This window comes from Elephantulus edwardii, unplaced genomic scaffold, assembly GCF_000299155.1.
Source record: "Elephantulus edwardii isolate Elephantulus edwardi_28Jun2011 unplaced genomic scaffold, EleEdw1.0 scaffold00146, whole genome shotgun sequence".
NCBI classification, from domain to species: Eukaryota; Metazoa; Chordata; class Mammalia; order Macroscelidea; family Macroscelididae; genus Elephantulus; species Elephantulus edwardii.
Window position 1 is genome coordinate 7535837 of NW_006399896.1, and position 7972 is coordinate 7543808.

Here is a 7972-nt window from a genome sequence, read left to right on the forward strand (position 1 = left end):
GTCACTTGACTTGACCAAATTTAACAACATACAAGTAGGTTTTGTTCAGAGTTATGATACCTTGGGAGAAACTGAAGGGAAACTTGAGTAGAAAATTAAAGATCAGATGATCTCACAGAGATGTGCACTAAGTGGTCCTTCTTAGATACAGAGTGGCAGGATATACTTTTGGCTCTAAGTTAGCTACCAAGCAGCCAATGATGGAAATATCTGTTGCAAGAGTCACGGTAGCCACAAGATGAAAGCAAACCCATTGTTTAGGGAAGTATGGGTTTTTCTGATGCTGAAAGAACAGATGTTCTTTTCTTGGCCAGCATCTTCAACATCATCCTGCAGTGTTGTTACACTCAGCCAAATTCATGTGTGTGTCCTTGGAATCCATGCTGATTAATTCAGACCTCCAGCAGCAGCACTACAAGAGTTCTGTGAGAGAAAGAAGCCCAAAGCCTCACTGATAACCCACAGAGAAAGACCTTTATTTTAACCATCATTACTACCACTGACCAGAAACCAATCTCCAGAATCGGAGAGGTAGCAACAGGTTTCAAAATGGAACCCAAGAAGAACCTAGAACTGCCGAGTTGGAACTGACCCACAGCTGACCCTCCAGGGGGTTTTCAGCGGCAGTCAGGATGCCTGGCTATCAACTCCACCGACTTGAAAGCTGGTACTCAAAAGATGTAACCAAAGCAGTGTTCATTGCTGTGGAATTCATAAGATCCAAAAGATGGAAACAGCACAAATATCCATCAACAGATGAATGGGTAAACAAATGTGTATATAAACACAGTGCAATATTATTCTGCCATAAAGCATAAGGAAGTGTTGATACATGTGAATAAATTTGAAAGCATTTTGCTGAATTAAATAAATCAGACAGAAAAAGGACAAATATACAATTCCACTTACATGACAAATTTAGAGTAAGCAAATGCAGTGGAACAAAGGTTTATCAGTGGTTACCAGAGTTTGAGGAGGGGAGCATATGGGAGTTTTTGCTAAAAGGGAGCTTAGTTTCTGTTTGGGATGATAAAAATCTTTTGGAAATGACTAGTGGTGATGACAGCACAGTATGTTGGAATTTATCAATGTACTCTTAAGAAATGATTGATAGACCCCAAATTCTCTTTATACTCTGATCTGAGTGAAAGATGACAGAGTTAATTGGTTTTTCATGAAACTATCTGTACATATTTGGTTTCATATCATTGCTCATAATACCCACAATGTAATAACGTTCTTCCCACTTGCTCCCAATGACGCTCATGTCCATGAATCTTTCTGTCCTATTCCTTCCTCCCTTCTGGGATTTATCCTTGAGCAAATGCTGCTCCTTTGACTATACATGGTTAGTTTTTTAAGGAATGAGTATGTCTGTGGTGTTATTGTTCACCTTATGGGCCGTCTAGTTTGGTTGAAAGTCAAGCCATAGATACGAGCTTTGTTCTAGGTTTAAAGAGTGACAACAGGTCATTGTTCATATCCACCAGCTGCTCAGGTAGAGAAAGATGAGCAGTCTCCTCTTGTGCGATATATTCCCTCTGAAAGCCCCTGAAGGGTCAGCTATGAGTCAGTTCCTAAGGTAACAATACCTAACAACAACAGTACCAACACAGTTATTCCATGATTTGCATGCTGAAATGTTAAATTAAAATGTACTGATGTCTGCACTTTATTTTCAAGTGAACAAAAAATAAGATGGATTGAGAGACAGAGATGATAAAACAAATACTGGGGAGGGGAAAACCCACAAAAAACAAAAACAAGTAGCAAGTGTAAACTCTAGGTGGCAGAAAGAAAGGTGTTTACTGTGTAATTCTTTCAACTTCTCTGTGGTTGAACTTTCCCTTCCCCAAATGTTTAACAGGGAGGGGTCTCGGTACAGAGCTTATGGGAACTTTCTGCACATTTTTATCCCTGGTCAACCAGAAACTGCTCTGAAAAATGACTTGAAGCAGGAGAGTGGGAATGGTTGTATAATTTAAAGAACATAATCAGTGTCGTGCAATTGTACATGTAGAAATTGTGAAATTGTTTACCTTTTGAGTGTGTATTTTCATCCCCCAAAAAATGTCATTAAGTAAAAAATTTTTATAAAGTCTATTTTTTTAAAATGTTGCCTAAGGAGTCCTGTTCTTGAGGATCTCTTTCCCCACATGGAGTTTCAGTCGTCCCATGGCCTGAGTCCACTTGCTGCATCCCAGAACATGAAGGAGAAGACTCTCATTGAACCAGAGTACCTAGGAGAGGCAACAGGCAGAAAATAGCACACCACCTAGGAGATACCTGAAAATGCAAATGAAGGGACAACAGCTTCAGTAGGAGTGTAACAAAGCAAAACAAGAGAAAGGAGGCCTTGCAGCTCCTTGCAGCTCCTGGGAAGGGTGCTATCTGCAAATCCACCATCAATCTTGCTTCTGAAAAGAAAAATACAGTTCTTCAGTAGCCGGTCAGATGGTGGTCCATCTTTCATGACTCATGGGCAGTATGTTTTCAAAGTTAGAGATCAGAGTTTGCTTTCTTTTAATTTTAGATGTCGGTATCAACAAACGTGAACGCAACACCTTTTATGTTCACAAGATGCTGCTGAATGAGCCCCATATACCAGCTTACACTATCCCCATTCATAACTCTGAGGGAAACATTTTCACGCTGTACATTTTCAAATGGGGAAATTAAGGCTCCAAGAGGAGAGGTAGGAAAATTCATCTTCACTGAACATCGCATCACTAGGGTTATAGCTGCTACTACTGTGGTTACTGTTATGTTGTTGTTGCTACGTGCCATTATGTTGAAGTTTTTTGACACATAGTGACTCCACATAACAGAGTAGAATTTCCCCCATGGGGTTGCTAGGCTGTAACCTTTTCAATCTATATGCGGAAGAGATCATTTGAGAGGCTGGACTTTATGAGGAGAAATGTAACATCAGAATTGGAAGGAGACTCCTTTAATGCTGTATTATGCAGATGATACAATGTTGCTGGCTGAAACTGAAAGAGGACCTGAAGTGTTTGTTGCACAAGGTCAAGGATTACAGTCTTCAATACCGATTAAAACTCAACATCAAGAAAACAAAGATTCTCACCACTGCGCCAATTAGCAGCACAATAATAGATGGAGAAGAGGCTGAGATTATTACCAATTTCCACTTGCTTGGTTCCACAATCAAAACTCTTGACAACAGCACTCAGGAAATCAAAAGACAAATTGCACTGGGAAAATCTGCTGTAAGGGACTTCTCCAGAGTGCTAAAGAGCAACAGTGGTAGTCTAGAGACTATGGTGCATCTGATCCAGGCCATGATCCTCACGATTATTTGCTATGCATCAGAGAATTGGACAATGACTATAGGATGATAGAAGAAGAATCAATGTCTTTGAGTTGTTGTTCTGGAAAAGAGTATTGAACATACAGTTAATTGCCAAGAGAAAAAACAAGTCTGTCCTGGAGAGAGTGAAACAACTTGTTCCATTGAGGCAAGGATTTTGAAGCTCCATCTCACATACTTTGGGCATGTTACTAGGAGGTACCAGTCCTTGGAAAAGAACATCATGCTTGGAAGGATGGAGGAACAGCACACAAGAGATTCTGTAGGAGATGGATTGACACAGTGACTGGGACAATGGGGTTAGGTGTGTTGGAGAGACAGTGAGATGGGCTCAAGATAGGGAAGGGTTCAGAGCTATTGTGCATAGAGTTGCAGGTGACTTGATCACACATAACAACAACAACAACAACAACAACAACAACAACAAAAATCTTTTCAGGACAAGGTTGCCAGGTATTTCTCTTGCAAAGTAGCTTGGTCATTTCATTTGCAGATGAGTACTTAACCACTGACTGACCAAACCTTCTTGCTACTGTTACAGGTATCCACCATCCACTGTCATGGACTCAATTCTAATTCCAGACAGCATAGAATTGTCCTACAGGGTTTAGAAGGCTGTAAATATTTTCTGACACAGAATACCATGTCTTTATCCTTTGAAGCAGCTGATGGTTTTAAATAACTGACCAATATTTTAGTGAGTACCTGAATGTCTTAATCACAGCACAACCAGAGTTCCTTCAGTATAGGTACAGAATTGTCAGATTTCTTCATTTCTCAGATTAGTGAAGACAAACTTGCCTGTGAGTCCTTTTTATAGAACTCTTCCATTTCAAATGGATGGGTGGGGGATATGGGATAATCATAAACTAAGAGGACAATGAACAGATTTTTAGAACAACCAACCAACCAACCAATGAACAAGCCCATGGTATCAGCAGTCAGATTATCAAAAGACATCTTGCATTGGGCAAATATGCTGTCAAGGACTTTTTCAAATCGCTAAAGAGCAAGGATGGCTATTAAAGACTAAGGTGCACCTAATACAAGCTACAGTATTTTCAATTACTTCCTATGCATCTGAAAGTTGGGCAATGTGTAAGGAAAAGAGAAGAAGAATCAATGCTTTTGAATTACAGTATTGGCAAAAATTATTGAATATCCTGTGAAAGGGCAAGAAAAAAAACCCAAGCAAACCTCTCCTGGTAGAAATGCCACCAGGGTATTTCTTAAAAGTAAGGATGGTGAAATTTTGTCTCCACACTTTGGGCATGTTGTCAGGAGGCACTGATTTTTGGAAAAAGACATTGTTCTGGGGAGAGAGGAAGGTCAGCAAATGCATCAATGAGATGGATTGGCCCAGTGACTGCAACAGTGCTTGTGAGGGTGGTGAGGGATAGGGCAAGGTTTTGATCTGTGCTTCATAGGATCACTATGAGTCAGTTGACCTGATGGCACCTGACAACAAGTCATGGAAATACCATTAATTGTAGTTTTGTTATGTACCATTGAGAAGGAACCGACCCATAGCTGACCCTCCAGTAGGTTTTCAGAGGCAGTAAATTGCATGGAAGACAATTGCTTATCTTTTTCCTGCAGAGCAGCTGGTGGATTTGAACCATGTACCTTTGCACTGCCAGCACAATTCCTTACCACTAAGCCAGCAGAACTCCCTTAATTACTGCCCCAAACAAAATTATTTCTCTCCTAATGTCTCTCTTGTCTTCTAACCTAAGAACTTAATACCCCCTTGCAAGTATCAGGGTTCAAAGGTGAAGGCAGCACAGCCTGTGCCCTTAAGAGCTCACCAATTATTGAAGAGATAGACAAAAAGGTAGGTGAATGCCACACACTAGGGCTTAGAGTACAAAACATAGAACTGTGAGGTGGCAAAGAAAAGCACCTTGTGGGGTGGGACAGTAGGTAGCAAATATTTCATCTGCTTGAGAAGTTAAGCAAAGAGGAGGTAGAGATGAAGGAGGACACATGTTTGAACTCCTGGGAGATGCGCTGAAAAGGACTGCTGCAGGAGTAACCAGAGTCCAGGGTTGGTGACAATCCTGTGCCACACCCAGGGGCTAGGGCTGGTTCCCAAGGGAACAGTGTCATCTACAGACAAAATATCTGCAGCTATCTTTGGTTGTTATAACATAAAGGTAGGGCAAGGACAATTGATATTGAGTATGTAAAGGACAGGAGCATCGCTTAACATCTGACAGTGTGCAGGACACCCCAGAACAAAGAATGTTGTTGTTGTTGTTATGTGCATCGAGTCACTTGCAACTCATAGCGACCTTATGTACAACAGCCCTAAACTCTGCTCTGTCCTGTGCCAATTGCACTGTCTCTGACCCTCCCATCCTGATTACCCCAGTCACTGAATCAATCCACTTCAAAGAGGGTCTTTCTCTCCTACTCTGTCCCTCCACACTCCCAAGCATGATGTCCCTCTCCAAGGACCTGTCCCTCCTTACAATATGTCAAAAGTATGTCAGACGAAGCCCCAGAATCCTTGCCTCCAAGGAGCAGCCTGGTTTAACCCTCTCCCGGATGAATCTGTTTGTTTTCTTGGCAGTCCATGGTATATTAATACTCTTCTCCAGCACCACAGCTCAAAGGCATCAATTCTCCCTCTATCCTTTCTGGTCATTGTCCAACTCTCTGATGCATAACAAGTGATTGCAAAGAACGTAGTTGTATCAGACGCACCTGAGTCTCCAGAGTGACACCACTGCTCTTCAGTACCCTGGAAAGGTCCCTAACAGCAGACTTTCCCATCACAATACTTTTTTTTTAATTTCCTGGCTGCTGGTGCCAAGAGTATTGACTGTGGAGCCAAGCAAACTAAAGTTGTTAACAATCTCAATCTCTTCACCATCCATCCTGATGCTGCCGATTGGTCCAGTGGTGAGAATCTTTATCTTCCTGACATTGAGCCTCAATCTATACTGAAGGCTGCAGTCCTTGACCTCTGCAGCAAGTGCATCAGGTCCTCCTCAGTTTCAGCAGTCAGGGCTGTGTCATCTGCATAATGCAGATTGTTAATAGATCTTCCACCAGTCCTGACACCACACTTCTCCTCATAGAGCCCAGCCTCTCGGATAATCTGTTCTGCATACAGGTTGAAAAGGTATGGAGATAGGACACATCCCTCTCATACACCTTTCAATTTTGAACCATCAATAAAGAACAAAGAATATGGGGCTAAATATATAATTCCAAGGTCAAGAAATCCCACCGTAAAGTAAGAGGATCCACAGGAGGCTGTAGAAAGGACAGGGGAATGATCCGACATGTGGACCAATAAGCCAGAAAGATATTGGAGAAGTTAGAACACTTCTGTTTCTTTCAAGTGGTTACATGTCGGAATGACTGTTGGAGCCAGAGGGATGATGTGAATGCTGTGGAGAGGAAGGAGAAGGAGAAGGTATCTTGGCAAGTCCTAGAATGGGCATCAGAGCCCTGACTTATGGCACCTCTTCCAATGACTAGTTCTTTGAACTCGGGCAGGTGTAAGAACACCTTGAGCGCCCCCTCCCTCATCTGTAAAATGGGACTGAGAACATACATTGCTGTTTACCTACTCGTAGATTTCTGGGATGATCAAATTTAAGAGCTTTGTGGAGTAGTAAGGAAGGTGGATTAAACTATAAAAAACATTATGAGGAAATTCTTTGAAATAATTATACAGTGATTATATGCTCATTACACTGAGGTAGAACATAGTTAAACAAAAAAAAAAGGCAGTGAGACTCATTTATCATTCTCCTCCACTACTTCTTTGGCAGTTTGCTGCACTTGGTGGTTTGCATGTTGCTGTGATGCTGGAAGTTGTACTACTGACATTTGCAATTACCAGTAGGGTCTCCCAATGAGGTACAGGTTTCAGAGAAGCTTCCAGATAGACTAATTTGAAGGACTTGCTAATACATTTCTGAATATAGTGGCCTGTGAAAACCTCTGAGCAGCAATGAAACATTGATATGGCACCAAAACGTCCTCTGCATTGTGCAGTAGGCAAGAATATTGACTACACTATAACCTGCCAGAAGAACAAAGAAATCTGTTTTGGAAAAGGACATCCAGAATGTTCATTAGAAATGAGGATGACAAAACTCTACCTTACAAACTTTGGACTTATCTCTGAAGTTAGGACATCAAACTTGGTACAGCAGAGAAGCTAAAAAAAAAAAATAGGATATTCCTTAACAAGATGGAAGGTCAATGTAGCTACATCTTTAGGCCCAAATACAGCAATGCTCAGGAAGACAACACAAGACCAGTCCATGTTTTGTTTTATTGTGTGCAGAGTAACTACAAGTTACAATTGACTGTTGTTGATTGCCTTCAGTCGAGCACAACTCATAGTGACACTATGAACAAAAGGGCTGAAGCCTTCCAGAGGCATGTTGTTTAGTAAGTAGACAGTACTTAAAAACACTCCCCTATCCAGAGATAACACTATTAACATTTAGGTGTAAACTTTTCATTTTCCACCATATATATAACTTTTTCATTAAAAATTATATCATGTGTCCGGAATGAGGGTTGTAGAGTGGAGTATACTTGGGGTGGGAGTGGGGATGTGTGAGTCAGGGGGGTACCAATGAAGGAGTTTTTCTTTTGCTTTTCAAGGAGAGG